Source organism: Ochotona princeps, chromosome 28, assembly GCF_030435755.1.
Source record: "Ochotona princeps isolate mOchPri1 chromosome 28, mOchPri1.hap1, whole genome shotgun sequence".
Taxonomy (NCBI): Eukaryota; Metazoa; Chordata; class Mammalia; order Lagomorpha; family Ochotonidae; genus Ochotona; species Ochotona princeps.
Window position 1 is genome coordinate 9,592,624 of NC_080859.1, and position 17,059 is coordinate 9,609,682.

Consider the following 17,059-nt stretch of genomic DNA (forward strand, 5'->3'; position numbering starts at 1 on the left):
CCAAGTGTGCCAGAGTAAATGGAATGGCCATATTTTTTTCTTAAAAAAAAAAAGAAAGGTTAAATTCAAAATGACTTTGATAGGTTAGAAAATTGGGCACATAATCAGGATGTAGTTTCACAGGAGAAAGTTTATGATCATTTACAATGAGGCAGAAAAATACCAAACAAATGCAAGACAGCAAGTGGTGTGGGGTGGCAGAGAGGTGTTTGCTTCCATTCAACCAATGGCCTAGATGATGAATTAGTTATGAAAAAGGCCTAAAAAAGTCAGGTTGGAGACATCGAACAGCACCCATTAAGCCAAAACAAAATCCCTTATTTATTGCATGCTATTTTTAAAATGATACTGAGAAATCCACAGCTTACATGAAAAGATCACTAGGAAAAACTCAGCAAAACTAGCATCTAGCCTGAATGTTCAGGAGTGGGCGTTTGGCATAGTGATCACAACATCACTCAGGCTGTTTGTCTACCAACTGTAGACCTGTATGTCAGCATGCTGGGATTCTGCTGGCTCCACCACCAATCCGAGGTTCCTGCTAACGCACACATCATATGATAGCAGCTCCTGGCTCAAATTATAGCAGCAAATGACTTCCATTTCTGCCACCCACATAGGACATTGACATTGAGCTCTGGGCTCCTGACTTCCCACTGGCCTCACCTGACAGTTGCAGGCATTTGGGGAATGGACCATCAGGTGGAAGATCCCTCTGGCCATCTCTCTGCTTTCTAAACACATCTCAAAAGACACACAAAGGTTAAACACAAAAGCTCACCGCAAAAGCTCCCACAAAAATCAGGCGGACACACCCATTTATTATTCAAGGTAGTTCAGAAATCATCTGTAATCTACATAGTTTCATTTGAAGAAAATGTCTATAATTTAATAAAACACTCACAGGATAACTGTAAGCACTTTTAAAAATTCACGGATAGTCGAATTAAAAATGTGAGTTTATTTTTGTGTATAAAAACTTTGCAATCCATGTAGCGTTGATCTTGCAATACAATTTTTTCCATGAAGTTTTTGAAGAGCATATATATTATATGGAGCAGGGAGAACACTGTCCATCCCCCAGGAGGAGTAAACTGATGTAATGTAAAATGAGGTCAAGGTTAGAGAAGGACCCCACAGCCGCCCGCTGAGGGTCAGTGTGCATCAGGGTGGTTCACGCACACGGAACCCAGTTCAGATCGCTTTCTGCTGCACAAAGATACATTCCACTGCGAGTCACTCTCGTCCACCTCAGGTTTTACTCCCACTTTCTGTGGTCTTTTCAATGCCTTCTCTGGCTTTCTCTCACTTATTTCCCAAAAGCCATTTGTTACATAACAGATGCATATGTGCTCCTGTTTATAAATGTTCTACAGTAAATCAGGAAAATATGGAGAAGAAAAAGGAGCCAAGGAGGACCCTTAACACCCTCCAACTGTAGACACGGGGAGCCTGCTTTGTGTCTCGGGGAACAAAGATCCCAAAAGTGAATATAAATAGATCCAGAATGTCTTTCTGAGTGGTCATGTCCTGTGCGCCATTTTCAGTCTTTCCGAATTCAGGATGTTTGGTGTTATAAGGATCACCTGGGGAAAATCAGTAGGGCACCGAGTGTAACTTTGTGATGATAGTATGGTAAGCAAGAAGCTTAAAATCCAATTCATTACCAGGAAATTGAATCCAGGGAACATAGCTTCATTAAAAAGCACAGCTTTATAAATAACTACGCATAAACAGACTGCTTTGCCTTAGAGACTAATATATTTCAAAATTATTATCTACTTAAAATATTTTACCTAAAAGAATTCACAATTAGCTTTCAGTATTTAAACAGTACATTAGAAATGGAATGTTTATAAATATCAGGAATAAGAGCGACTTCATTACAATGTGAACATATGCTAACACACCACACACCGGCTTTTGGATTTAATACGAATATGGCTGACTATATCTGCTTTTTTTAAAAAAAAACTGACATAAGGGTTTAGATAATAGCTGCTATAAATACATGAAATGTCAAATTTAGCAGATAGTGTTTAAACATTTGTCTTTTGGAGAGTATTGTGCAACTTCACTTTTATTAACTCAAGGAATCATGGAGAAATACGGTGATGCTAGCGAACCTTTGAAAATCTTTTATTTTATCACTTTTAATGCATGTTTAATATTTAACATTCATCTTATTACAGACAGGAATTGTGAGATGCTTGTGCTGTTTCTAAACAGTTTTAAAGTTCAATGCACAGTCACAATTCAGAGGGGAGATTTCACACATTTATGGAAAATAAGCCATTTTTGCAGTAAAGTTGCAAAGTGTGAAAGAATTCTTGTTTTATCTGCCTTACTTATCATGTTTATGAGTTATTTTGCCTGGAAGTAAATTGACAAGTTGTCAATGAACAATAGACAGTGCCCCAGCGAGGCTTTTCACAGGTTCAGATGCCTTTGGGCAAAGAGGCTAAATCTGTAGTTGCAATCTAGCATATGGAGCACTGAAAAAAGTGGCAACAGGGTGAGAGACATTTCCTGCAAAATGAATGTGGTTGCTGCTCTCCCCCCAATCTGCCTGGACCGCTGCACATTAGGAATTCATGCAGCGTCGCTCACCATCCAGGAGTGGGCTTTCTCACCTCCCCACATAATACCTCATTTCTGTCTTGTCCATTTGGGCATTTCCAAGTGTGCTATGCTTACAAACAATTCCTATTCAATATTCATCTGCAATAATTAAAATCTGTGTGCTCATTATAAGTGACTATTCTATTGGAAACTGCCCATGAATCCCACAGGACACAGAACACTCTCAGAATCCCTTTCGTCAAGGGTGAACAAATCTTCAATGCCACTGCTGACCAGCACATCTTAGAAGTACCTTGCTAATAACATGTCAGTACATTTTTCCCATCATACTTTTCCTGTTTCATGACAACCCACACTGCTGAATAATTACCAGAGCTAAGTGGTCCTTCAATAGATGACACTCTTTGTGTTGAATCAACCCAATATTGTTTTGTCACTTCATTCAAAGGACAGTTAGTCTCTCAAGCTCCTTCCCCCAACCCCAATCCAGACATCCCACACTACAAGACACTGTTACTTTGAGGGAAAAGAGATGGGGCTGAGATTTCTACCCCAAGAAACAACAACGACCACAAAAGACAAAGAATTATGACTGAGAATTCCCAGGTAAGAATTTAGCTTAGTGGTTAAATACCTCATCTTGCAAGCACCGGAATCTCATATGGGCACCAGTTCACATTCTTGCTGCTCCACTTCCCTTTCAGCTCCCTGCTTTTGACCTGGGAAAGCAGTTGAGAGTGGCCCAAAGCCTTAGGCGCATGCACCTGTGTGGAAGACCCAGAAGAAGCTCCTGGCTCCTGACTTCAAATTGGTCTGTGCTCAAGCCATTGCAGCCACTTGTGGAGTGAACCAGCAGATGGAAGATCTTTGTCTCTCTCCTTCTCTCTGTAAAACTTGCTTTCCAATAAAGAATAAATAAATCTTTTTAAAAATTCACTAGGGAACAAAATGATACTGGAGCTTTGAAACAAATACAGCTCAAAGCCAGGGCCAATGGCGTGTCACGATTAGTGTCAGAGTAGAGATTTAAGGCAGACATAGCTTCAGAGGAAGTGAATGTTACGAAAAAGCAGTGTGATGATGACTGGAAATTGACTGCAAAACTTTGTGGCAAGCCTTGTGGTGTGACAGAAAACCACTGCCTGCCACACCACCATCTCATATGGCTGATTTGTGTCCCTGCTGCTCCACTTTCGATCCAGCCCCCGGTAATGGTCTGCGGAAGCAGTAAAAGATGACCAAAGTGCTTGGGCCCCTACTCCCACTTGGGAAACCAGCAAGAAGCTGCTGGCTCCTGACTTTAACCTGGCTCAGCCTGGACTTGGGAGTGTACAAATGGGTGGGAGAGCTCTCAGATCTCTCTCTGTCATCTCATCTCTCTCTGTTTCTCTGTTGTCTCTTCTCTCTTACCTTGTCTCTGTAACTTTAAAAATAAAAATATAAATAACTCTCTCAAAAAAACAAAAAGCTTCAGATGATTGCTGCTAAACCTTTCTAGCCCATCTATTCCGAGGATGGGATCTCCACCTGCTGCGGTGCTACAGTTGAACTATCCTGCTTCAGCATTGTCTCAAAAGCCGCTCTTCAAATTCAGAAAGCTCTCCAGCACTTCAATCTCTGCCTGCATCTTCATGTTAATCACTTTTTCCATCTTAAAATTTTATTTCTGAATTATATTTTTAGTCAACACATTAAAAATTTACGTATGTACAAAGTGCTTTGTGACTTTTCCATATCTCAATATGTTGTATGATATTCAATCGGGGTCAATAAACCTATCACCTGCAAATTTAGTGTTTCTTTATGATAGAAACATTCAAAACCCTTCATTTCATAGAAAATGGAATTAACAGATACATTTTTTTCCTTGGGTACAAAATTTTAAATCCCTGCATAGAATTTCATAACATTGTTTCTCATGAGATTTTTGAAAGACCGTGATTTCAAGTGTTTTTGCACCTGTAGTGCCTTCTGCTTCACTTCCATTGTCCACAAACTTTCTGAAATCTCACAACCATCTACAATACCCCTTTACTGTTCCATTTGTTTTTGTTTTTTTTTTTTTTCACGAGTGCTACCCTGGTCCTTTCTGAGAATGACTCCTTCACCTAGGCTCTTCAGATCATTCTCTGCCTAACCAGAATTGCCAGGAGAGGCTCATAAATATTTGAAGATGCCCTCATTGCTGTGTGGGACCAATTTTAACGCACAGAGTGGGAGAAGGCGCATCTCTTCTTGTCTAAAACTTTGCTTGGCCTTGCCTTTCAACCTCTACCCTTTGCTGGTTTTTGCAACAGTTTATAGGAATGAAGTGATTTATATTTTATTTCTTTCCCTTATCTCCTCCCTGGAGGTTGGTACTAATAAATGGAGAAATGGCCAGGAGGGAGGAAGATGCCAAGCCAAGGAGAAGGCAGTTCGTCTGGAAAAACCTATGAAATGAAATATGTAAGCTAGATAAGCAGAAGCCGAATGCTAATCTCTTTGAAAACAGATACTCTCTAGGATGATGTCAACATTAATTAAGATGAGACAGCAAGTTAGATTATAGGAATGTGCTCCTAATTGTTTAAATCCTATTCTTCCAATAAAAGAATGACATCCAGGGTGGAAAGGTTACTAAAGTACTGCAAAGCTTATTTAATCATCGCGACCAAAATAGAACATGAGCAACCTAAGTTTACCTTGACCCCGAAAATGCACACTGAGTTTTGAGGCCATAGTAAGCAGTACTCATAGACTAGTTCCTGCAGGTATCCACATTTAAGCAAAAGCAGCCTTCCAGAAATTTCCATGAAGTACAAGTGGTTGCTCAAAATCTTATGTATACATTTGTAATCATACAGAGATGTTTACCTATTTACTGGTCAAGTTGACATTTGCCTTTTTATTTCCTTAGCTTTTCTTCTTTTGCTGCCTTTCCATATTTCTTCTATATTTTTCTTCTTATTTCAACCTCATATTCCTGTTTGCATCCAAAAATTTCAAAACAGAGCTGGGTGGGATTATCTGCGAATAAAGACACTTAGACCCAAAAGGTGAGATGGCTTGCCCAACATCACATGGAAGCTGGAGGTAGAATCTCCAGGCTCAATGGTAATTGTAAACTAACACTAGATTTTTCCCTTTATGCCAAAACCTACAGCCATCTCCATCTTTCACAGCACCAGCTCCTTTCAGAAACGTCTAAGCTCAGCAGATTAAGACCAGCAGAAGGCTATAAGAAAGGCAGGGCTGCATCTCAGACACGTTCAAAGACCACCCTGTGTTCTCATGGCTGCCCATTCTTTCCTCTCAGAAAGGAAATCATCCAACAAACAGAGCACCTCTGCTATTGCCCCTGCTTGCAGTGAGCTTCTCCTCTTCATGGGCACTTCTACCCAATCCCTCACCACTGCACACATGTACAGGCACACTCAGAGAGCATTCTGTTCCCTATTGTAAACCGCCATGCCCTCGCCAGGCCCAGCACAACTTCCTTGATCCATCTTACCTCCCATAGCATTTATCCTTGCGATGGGCCATCTCAATTCTATTTTCACTACGTGTGTTACTGATTGTTGGTCTCTTCCTGCAGGAACATAGCCTCCATGATGACAAGGCTCTTTTTTGCCTTGTAGTCACTGGTCTACTCCAAGTATGGGTGGAGAGCAATGCTTGGTGCATCGCAGATGCTTAATACTTACTAAGTGAATATATAGAAAGAATCAGCTAAAATAGTTGGCACATATAATGCTGCCTCCCCAGGAGTCATAGAGAAGTAAAGGGGGCCAAAAATCAAAGCAAATTTTTAGAGGTGGACATTTAGCCTAGCAGTTAAGAAACTAGTAAAGATGCCCACACACCACATCGGAGTTTTTGGATTCAAAATTTGGCTTTGGCTCTTAAGTCTGGTTTTGTTCATGGCTTTGTGTTTGTTTTTCCTAAAGCAGTCCCTGGGAGGCATCAACCATGGCCCAAGTAATCATGTACCTGTCATCCATATGGGAAATCGCTTCTAACTTCCAAGTTCTCAGATCCTGGTTTGCGTTTTATCCCAGACCCATCTATTACAGGCATTTGTGCAACACATAGGAAATCAATCTCTCTCTCTCTCTCTCTCTCTCTCTGATATCTCTGTGAGTGTGTGTGTGTTTCATGTATCTCTGACAAGCTAATAAATTAACACATTTTTAAGCAGGATATATGTGTATATATATATATGTGTGTGTATATGTGTATGTATATATGCTTATATTGTGAAAATATAATTAAATTGTTCAATTGCTGAGTGTCCTACCTAGGGGGTATGTGGAGACTTTGAGGGAGATCATGAAAGAGGAGAAGGGGAGAGGAGTGAAAGGAAAAAAAGGTACAAACAGAAGTGATGGGGAGATATTGATAAAGCGTAATTTAGAAAATGTGTCGATTTTCAATGATGCATTCTCAAATTTTAAATCAGGAAATAAGAATCTTTAATAATTCCAACCAATATCTCTGCTAGCAATGAAATCTTTTTTCACATTAAAAAATTAATATAAAAAGAAAAGATCACATATTCCACAGACACAATTTTAAGAAGATAAACAGACTTTGTGGGTAGAAACACAAAGGCATCTGTGTTATTTGTACTGCTGATGAAAGCATGCCAGGAAGCATGCCAGATCCAAAGTCTAGATGAATTTCATATTTCTCTCTGGTCCAGTTATGGGAAGGCTGGCTAGACAAGGGCTGCTGCCCATATGTAGGGTTGGATTTGCTCTACTCCACACACACTCTCATACAACTGATAAACCCTGTGGCTCACAGGAAGACCCACAGAGCGCCCAGGAGTTCAGGGCCAGAGCTGCGCAAACGCATTCCTCCTCTACTCCTGCTCAGTTGGAGAGGGCACTGGAAGGTTTCCGCCAAATACTTCCAAGAGGGCAAAAGTTCCTATTTAATGGGCCATAAATTTCTGAAGTTCCCTATGACATTTAACCGGGTCACAATGTCTTTTTTTTTTTTTAAGTCTACAGTCAGAAGGTGCCAAGATCACTTCAGCAATTGACCTCGGGCCATGTGTCTGCTGACCTCTTGAACCCCCCTCTTCAAAGGAGGAACCTGGAATCAGAAAGCGTCTCATTCCAGGCAGCAACAGGAACCCACGCAAGCCCACGCAGCGCCAGTCAGTCAACCGTGCATCTGGGGTAACACTCCCTTCCATAAATTACAGCAAATGAATAGAGATAAAATGTAGCCATGGCACTACAGCCATGACATTACATGCAAGGGGAAAAAAAGGAAAGAAAGAAAAAGAGAGAGAGAGGAAGAAAGAAAGAAAGAGAAAGAAAGAAAGAAAGAAAGAAAGAAAGAAAGAAAGAAAGAAAGAAAGAAAGAAAGAAAGAAAGAAAGAAAACAAGTATTGCAAGTAACAGGTGCAGAACTGCATATGGTGAAGTAAAGCAGGGATGAAACCAGAAACCATTTTAAGAAATAGCCTCTAATTTTCAAAACCCTCTCTTTTTCTTTTCAGAACTTTCAAAAAATCAACAAGATGGCTTGACCACAGTCCTGTTGACTTTTACAAGAAAGCATCTGGTTGATTTGACATGTGCGTGAGCCTTGAAAGTTCCAAAGATCAGATTAAACCATAGAACCCAGGACGGTACTGTGAATTCACTCATGGAGCCAATTTTGGGGATAAACTTTATTGCTTAGTAGAGAACCCAGGAATATCAGCTATCCTCTGGATTTTAGGAGATCAAGACAGGTCCATCATTCAGAAGGTTAAGTGTGTGCTTTAAACAAAAACAATGATTTGCAGTCATCTTACAACTACTGAGTCATACAAAGGAATGAAACTCTGTGTTTTGCAACAAAATGGATGAAAATGGAGACCATTACACCTAGTGAAATGGGCCAGTCCCAAAGAGACTGATAACATTTCACTGCCCTTGAACATGCCAGGATCCCATGTAGGTGCCGGTTCTAATCCCGGCTGCTCTACTTCCCATCCAGCTCCCTGCTTGGGGCCTGGGAAGGCAGTCGAGGACGGCCCAAAGCCTTAGGACTCTGCCCACATGGGATACCCAGAAGAATCTTTGGCTCCTGGCTCCTGACTTTGGATCAGCTCAGCTCTGGCCATTGCGGCTACTTGGAGAGCGAACCAGCAGGCAAAAGGATCTTTCTCTCTCTCTCTTTTTCTCTGTAGATCTGCCTTTACACTAAAAATAGTTATGATGCAGAAGCTGCTGTGTTCATATCAGCCACATGGACATCTCTAAAGAATAATATTGACTACGCAATTCTCTGGTTCCCTTTCTGAGCAACAGTGAGAGACAGGAGCCGAGCCAAAGTATGCGCAACCCTGTGTGATGTCAGGAGCTAGTTACAGATTTTAGAGGTTTGATGAAAACAAATTTGAATCGCATGCATGTCAAGAAATGAATGAACTGACATCAATCTTCCACAACCTAGTCATTCAGTGGATTTAACATTATATGTTTGTCATGTTCTTGTTTAAAGTGATATTCCTTTTTTTACCACCGAAAGGTTGAGATAAACAGTGACGAAGGGCACAACGATCAAGAAATGGACATAAACCCAAAAGCCTTTCACTGATACAAAATTTGCTGTGCATTTAGAAAGCAGATTAGTAAGAATACTTTTGGAAAGTTTAAGCTCTCTGAATCTTGCCTTCCTCTTCTATAAAAAGAAGTTAAAAATATAAAATTCATGGGATTAGGTAACATTGTGAGGATTGAGTTCAGCAACATGTATAAACAGTTCGGTGTCCTGCCTTCCCACACAGAATCAAGAAATATGGATTTAACTGCTATTTGTGATATGAATATAGTAGCTGCAGATAGTATTTCTACGATATTGCTTCTAATCAAATTTGAAATGTTATTTTCACCACTTCATGATATCTACAGACATAGAAACACAGGGGCCAGGCAGTGTGCTATCTACAGCATCTTCGGTAGCCTATGATCTTACTATCATTCACTCAGGCATCCCTGGAATGTGAGTTCTGCCCTTTTTTGTACAAAATGGCTCATTGTCCCTCCCCCTACCACATTTCAACATCACAGCAATATTTCAGGCAAAAAAATAAAAGGATCTTTGACAATTAAGTCTCCCCCACTGATGAAGACTTCCAAGAAACTGACCTCCCAACCACTGCCTCACCCCACCAATAGTGTCCGCTTAAATCCTATTGGTCAGAACCAAGTCACATGACTAGCTGTAATTTCCCAGAAGGCTGGGGAAGGGTAACTCTTAACTGAATAAGTTGCTACCATCAATAAAATCGGGATTCTGTTAGTTTAAAAGGCAGGGTAGGATGTTGGTGAACAAATGTTAAGTGGGTTGTCAGTAGTCACCATTAAGTCTACTTTGTGTCCTGTATGTAGAGAAACCCAGATCTAGCAAAACTAGCAGAAAATCAAGACCCCTTTCAAGATTAACACTCTATTTACGCTTCTCCAACCTTAGATGGACAATCTTCCATATTTTTGTGATTCCCTTATTAATTGTTCCATCTCTTTTAAAGAATCCCCTAAATGTGATGATCTGTAAACACTGAACAGAATGGTTCAGTCCTGGCTCCCTTTAAATTTCCCTAATTTATCATGCTCTCACTGTAATTATAGATTCATGTTTATTCCTCTTTGTCAAATATTCTATTTTGAATTCCCTTAACTAAATTGGTCTAAATCTATCAAACTATTATCACCAAGTCTCCTCATTAAAACAAATAATAGAGCTTTTTATTTCTTCAAATGTAGTTGTTTTTTTTTTAAGATTTTATTTTTATTTAAATGGCAGAATTACAAAGAGGCAGAAAAGACAGAGAAACACCTTCCAGCCACTGGTTTACTCTACCATAGAGTTAGTTGCAATAGCTGAGACTAGACCAAGCCAAAGGCAGGGGCCATGAACTCTCTCTGGGTCTCCTATGTGGGCAGCAGATTCCCCAATGCTTGGGCCAACCTCTGCTGCCTTGCCAGGTGCATTGCAGAGTCCTGGATCAGAAGTTGAACTTAAAATGGAATTCATATATTATTAGCTGGTATCGCAAACATTAACTTACCATGCTATACCACAATGCCAGTCCCTCTACCCCTAATGTTTCGGTCTTTTGTTTCTTCAATTTCTAAATTTTAGCATTGAATCTCCCACAAGTTCATTACCTCAACTTTAATCTGAGTCTATTCTTCTCCCTCTCACCTTCAACATCAAATCAATTGTCAGGCATCAGTTCCCTTTCCTAGAGCCTCTCTCTCCAGCCTCACAGTTTCCGGTCTACAGTCTCACCATTCTATCCATCTAGAAGACTACTTGGCATTTCTACTTCAGCTTTCTATTTGGCTCACCTCTAACCCACTCAAGTGCCAACTTGACCCTCATAATAATCTCCCATTTAACACTCTCCAAGATCTCCCCAGTTCTCTTAGAATACAGTTCAAACTTCTTCATATAACATTTGTAAAAGGTTCTTGGTTTCATTTCTCCCCAGTCACAATCTCATCCTCTGAATTCCAATCACTTAAAATTGTCAGAAATTTCTTTCAAAGCACATGTCCTTTCTCTTTTTGCCTTTGTGTGCTACTTTTTGTTTTTGTTTTTGTTTTTGCTAGTGGGGAGAAGGATAGGTCACTTCTCCCTTTTTCTCTTCCTCTGCCTAGTTCACACACATTCTTTGAAAGCAGCTTATAGGAGGGGATTTTATGAGTTTCGACAAAACATTGTAAAGGTAGGTTTAAATGTAAGGAAGAAAGAGAAAGAGAGAAAGAGAAAGAAAAACAAGAAAAAGAAATAAAGAAAGAAGAAAGAAAGAAAGACATTTGAAATTCTAGTATAGTTTTTCATAACCTTCATTTCATTTTCCACAAGAAAGCTGTGGCCACATCCCTGACCCGGAGCTTAAAGTCAATGAAACTCAATGATCATCACTTCTCAGTCTTCCTTCTAGTGTCCAGCAATCTCTTCATCATAAAAGTAAGTTTTCCCTTAATATTATTTTGATAACTGCTTGCCCGTGATCTCTTATGGTTTCTAATTTATCTCCTCCTAGTAAGAGTAACCTTTATTCAGAGATCACAACTTCCATTTTTCACTTGGAAATTTCCTTCTGCATCCGTTTCAGTTACTGTAACCTGTGCAGGTACACTCAGACCTATTCCCTGTGTCTCAAGTTCTGTGATTTCTGGATTTTCTGACATGTTCTGTGTGGCTCAACATATGCCCCCTATCTTCCTCTCTTCAGACACTTATTTCCTAGTTTTGTTTTATTTTAAGATTTATTTATTAGAGAAGCAGATTTACAGAGAAGGAGATACAGAGAGAAAGATCTTCCATCTGTTGGTTCACTCCCCATGTGGCAGCAATGGCCAGGGCTGAGCTGATCCGAAACCAGGAGCCAGGGGTTTCTTCCAGGGTTTCTTCCTCTACTGCTTTCCCAGGCCACAAGGGTGGAGTTCGATGGGAAGTGGATCAGCCGGGACATGAACTGGTGCCCATGTGGCATCTTGGCACACAGAAGGCGAGGACTTAGCCATTGAGATGTCATGCCAGACCCATTTCCTTATTTTCTAATACTTCACGATTTCTTTCTCTATTCAGCTGTGCGGCACAGACTGCTGGAACAAATCAGCACTGAAGGTAATGCAAAATATTGTTTGATTGTGTACATATGTTCACGTCTTCACTTTATTCTATGGAAGCATTTTCCTCCCTTGCTATAGCTCCTTAGAACAATACATTGCCTTTTACATACTTTACAATATAAAATCTACAAGTGATTTGGGCCTGGTGGTTAAGATGCCTACTTGCTATATTGAAGGACCTGGGTTTATATCCCAGCTCCAACTTCTGACTCCAGCTTCCTGTACAAGCAAATCCTAAGGAGTGGCAGGGATGGCTCAACAATTAGATGCCTGAGTCCCACGTGGTAGACTTGGGGGGAATTCTAGCTGCTTGCTTGCTGTGGCCACTTGGGGAGTGAATCAGTAAAGGCAGATGCTTTATCTCTCCTCTCCATAAATCTGACATACCTTTGTAATAAAAATAAATATCTCTTAAAACTACCAAAAAGCCACAGATAATACAGATTAGTAATAATTATGAAGTTTAATGTTACTGAAATGTTCCTGAGATTAAAAACAATGTGGTATATATCTATACAGTGGAGAATAACGCTGTTCTAACTTCATTGGAAGAATTTCCAACTATCAGAAACGCCTCACTTGTTTCTTAAGAAATATCTATGCAACCATGAATTAGGGAAGATGATAGTAATCAATTAACGTAAGAATGGCTAACACGGAGGACTAGGGCTTATGATAAATGATGTAGAAAACAATGGTAAATTAGACTCGTTGTCAGACGTAATTAGGAGACAACTGTGACGCTTCTTGATCTTAATATCTCAGATCTGACAACAATGAGAAACCTGTACTGGATGATACCATCTTAACCACAAAGAACCACAGAGAACGAGGAATTAGGCAATTGCTCAATAGATTTACTGGAAATAATGTACACATATGATGATGTCTCATAAACCACCGCATTGTTAAGGATCTGGGGAGACTATTTGCACTTGCTCATTTAGAAGTTGTTCCTACTTTAATTAAATGTCTGCATGCAACGATGAAGCGCTCTTTCTACGTCTCTGCTTGGTGCACGTGGATTCCTGAGAAGCCCAGGGTGCTCATATGCCCTTCGTGAAAGTAGTCAAAATCGCTCCACAGTAAAGTAAGAACAGTCATGAGGTCTGTCCTTGGGAGGTAGAGTTAATGCCACACATGTGGAAAAGAAGGTGCTCACTTCCCTTGCAAGTTAGTATCTGCACTTGCTTTCCAAAGTCTTGCTAAATAAATGCTAGTGAAATTCAGAATGTCTTATTTTTCTCTGATGACTACTGACAATGTTTCGATGCCTAGACATGTTAGCAATATGGACCTAGACATTTTTTGCAACTGGTGTTATTTTCCAAAAACATGTATCAGCCATTTCATAAAATGTAAAACAGACTGCTGGCAGATTTTTAGACAATATTTTAAAAATGTATTTCCTTTCTGATTCTTCCAGAAATTACGTTCTCTTGGATATCACTTTTCTTAGAAGTATTGCAATATTAAAACTTACTTCCTGAGAGTGTAAATTATAGATATTTTTAAAGGAAGACACTTAGTAATTTGATTAAGCTACACTGCTAAAATTAATTTGAAGCTAGCAAAAACTATGAAACATTTTGCTGTAGCAATTATGAGGAATCGCATGCATCCCTTGACAAGTTTTCAAATTGAACAGAAATATCTGCCTTGTTAGAGATTTTTAAATGTCCTGCCTAAGTTTTCCTTAATTATTTCTCCCCTTCTGTCAGCTGTGTTATTGCCCTACTGGTTTAAAGGTTAAACAAAGTACTAGATCTGTCAAAGTGAGAGAAACCAACTGGTGAGGGGCTATCAGGAGGTAATCAGGGCTAATAGGTACATAATGGTGAACAGGATCCTGTTTGCACTCACATTCATCACCGTGGACAGAGTGCGCTTCTCAGCAACGTCTCTGTTAAGGAAAACACGGAGCCATCAGACATGCTGTGGTTAAACTCAACGTGGGGGGACAGTTCCCACCCTTCCACCCCCAGCCCCGGAGAAAGAGTGCACAGGTTACAACTCTGCAAGGAACATGGCAAGATCCACATGTGTGTGGCACCCTTCCCTTTCAGAACAAGAAGTGCAAACCACACCCTCACTCAAATTAATCTGAAAATTTAATGAGGTCTCCACAAGGGACACAAGTTTCTTCTGTAAATACATGATAGCCAATCTGGAGACTCTCACGGGCACTTTGCCAACAAATTGACCCCCAACCACTGATTCAAGCAAAATAAATAACCTAGAGATAAATATGAAAGCACAGATAAGCAGAGCTTTTAAGGAACTTAAGTTCTAAAATAATTTTTCCTGCATTTTTTGCTTTTGCGGTGTTTATGAAGTGTTGTCAGGAATGATGGCTTTCTCTCCCCAACTAGCAGATGAAGTGTCAGCTCGAAGGCTTCCTGGCTGTTTCCCTGAACAACATCTAGGCCCCAACCGCTGGCAGTGGATGATTTTACTACTTTATCATGTTGACAATTATCTGTTGTGGCTTAAGTGCTTGCAAAGCTTAGTGTCAACAATAACACAGGGCATTAAAGCATTTGTTTACTGAGCATTGAAACTAATTCTTCTTCGTAGTTTTTGCCATCGCTGGCAGGAAATAAAATCTTAGACATATGCATGAAACAGTGGGCTGCTTACAGTAATAGCTTAATCTTCTAGAGATCGTGAGGAAATTTAGAAGAAAGGTTTCTTTTCCAATTATATGTATCCCTGCACCTTGGTGTTTACCATAATCTTCATGAATAACAACAATGCTGTGTGTATCTTTGATTCAAATTAAGGCAGTTTGTACAGACTGTTGAAAAATTGAGTGGCAAATGTGTGCAGCTCAGGAAATGACAGCACAAAAGGGTCTCAGGAGACACAGCCTTGTGAGGGAGGCTTCTCAGGGCTCCTGTTGGATGACAAATACCAGGAAATTTGGCTCAGGAGCTAAATAAATCAGGGAGCCAAACAACTAATAAGTGGGACAATGTCTTAAACAAGTTGACTCTTTCTCACCCCATGCCACCACAGTGTGGGATTACTAGGAAATATATCTACATTAAGGCTGTAGCAGCTTTCGTTTGTCAGTGTGTCCTTAACTTCAGATTATTCTCCAAGCAGACAAGTTTACAAAAGTTTTGTTGTCACAGACATCACTGTTGGTTGTTGTGTGATAGTACATGACAGAACCGCAATCCCAAGACTCCATCCTACCAAAGCAGCAAAACTTTCAAAACACGTTTTGTTCTTTTGTGCTTCCGCAAGATTTCCACGTTGCTTGAAACTGTTTTAAATGAACTCTTCTGAACATTTTCAGGAGAATGTAGAGATCTTAATCTAATAGAGAAGCTGGGAAATTTTCTTGTATGGTTGTATAGTCACTGACAATTTTCTTTCATCAGAACAAGAATGTAAAAACCACTATTGATAGGTTGATTCTTCAATTCTAAACTTAATTACCATGTGACATATTTCTTCATTCTGACTAGGATTCAGTGATAGAAAGAGAGAAAGAGGAAAGAAAGAAAGAAGGAAGGAAGGAAGGAAGGAAGGAAGGAAGAAAAGGAAAGGAGGGAGGAAGGGAGGGAAAGAAGGAAGGAAGGAAGGAAGGAAGGAAGGAAGGAAGGAAGGAAGGAAGGAAGGAAGGAAGGAAGGGAGGGAGGGGAAGTGAGAACTCCATCAAACACACTGAAAATACCATTTCAATACCTACTCAGGGGACACACTATTGTGAAGAAGCTCATGGAGCATAACTGACTCATGGGCTTCTCCTTCCACTGGAACATGTTGTAGGGAAGAGGGGCACACAGTGCTGATAAGTTGATCATAAAATCAGTCCAAAATATTTCACAGATCAGCATCTCCAGAATGCTGCTCCATGTTTAACATGCAAACCGAAGATCTGAGCCTAAAATTTAGAGACCCAGAGTCAAAGGGCTCAAGGTGTGACTGACATCGCTTCTACATCTCAACGAACACAAGAGAAGCAAAGTCTTTTAATTATTTATTTTCAAATAGCCCTGTCCTTTTCCTTTTTGTGTAGTGTCCTCGTTGCGGTTATCCCCTTGGATGGGCTTGGAGAAATGTTAATGTCCGTGGGGAGAAAAAAAAAAGTTCTACCACCTGTAAGCCATTAGGCCTGGGCGGCAAATCAAGCATGAAAGCTGCCAGTGAATCTACGTTTAATTTTAAATGAGAAGGGAGAAAAGTCAGAAGCCGAGAGTGACTTTGCGAGTCCAAGTCCCAAAAGGGAACATTGGGGACCCTCCGCATTTAATTGGCACCGCCATCCTGCAGGAAGATACACCTGCAGAATTGGTTGCCTTTGTCATTTACTTTCTTGGAGAGTCCGTGGAAATTCTGGAAATGATGCTTCAGGGATTGGGAGCATAACACCATGACAGAATTTAATATTTAATCAACAAAAGCATAGTGCTATCATCCCATTTGGGGATGAGAATATTCCTGTGTATAGAAAAAAAGTGCTCTAATGTGCCATCTGCAATCATTCAAAATAAAACTTTCAGAATCAAAAGTTTCCAAGATTTTTTTTTGGCAGATTTGTATTGCAGGCAGGTAGATGGAGTTTATGGTAGGATTTTAATGGATACTGGAATGCTGAGTTTCTATGTAGGATAATTTCCCTTTCGTGAAATATAATTGCTCCTGGCTTACAAAACAGTGGAGAGACTATTTTACAAAACATTCATACAGAAACTAGAACAAGTCAGAGCAAATAGTAATTTCATAGCTTCTCTGATGTCAAGCACTTCAAAAATTGCATTTGCACTTTAATTCTACCTCAGTTGCACTTAGAAATTATGAAATCAGCTTGCGTTATCCAACATGGGGTCTCA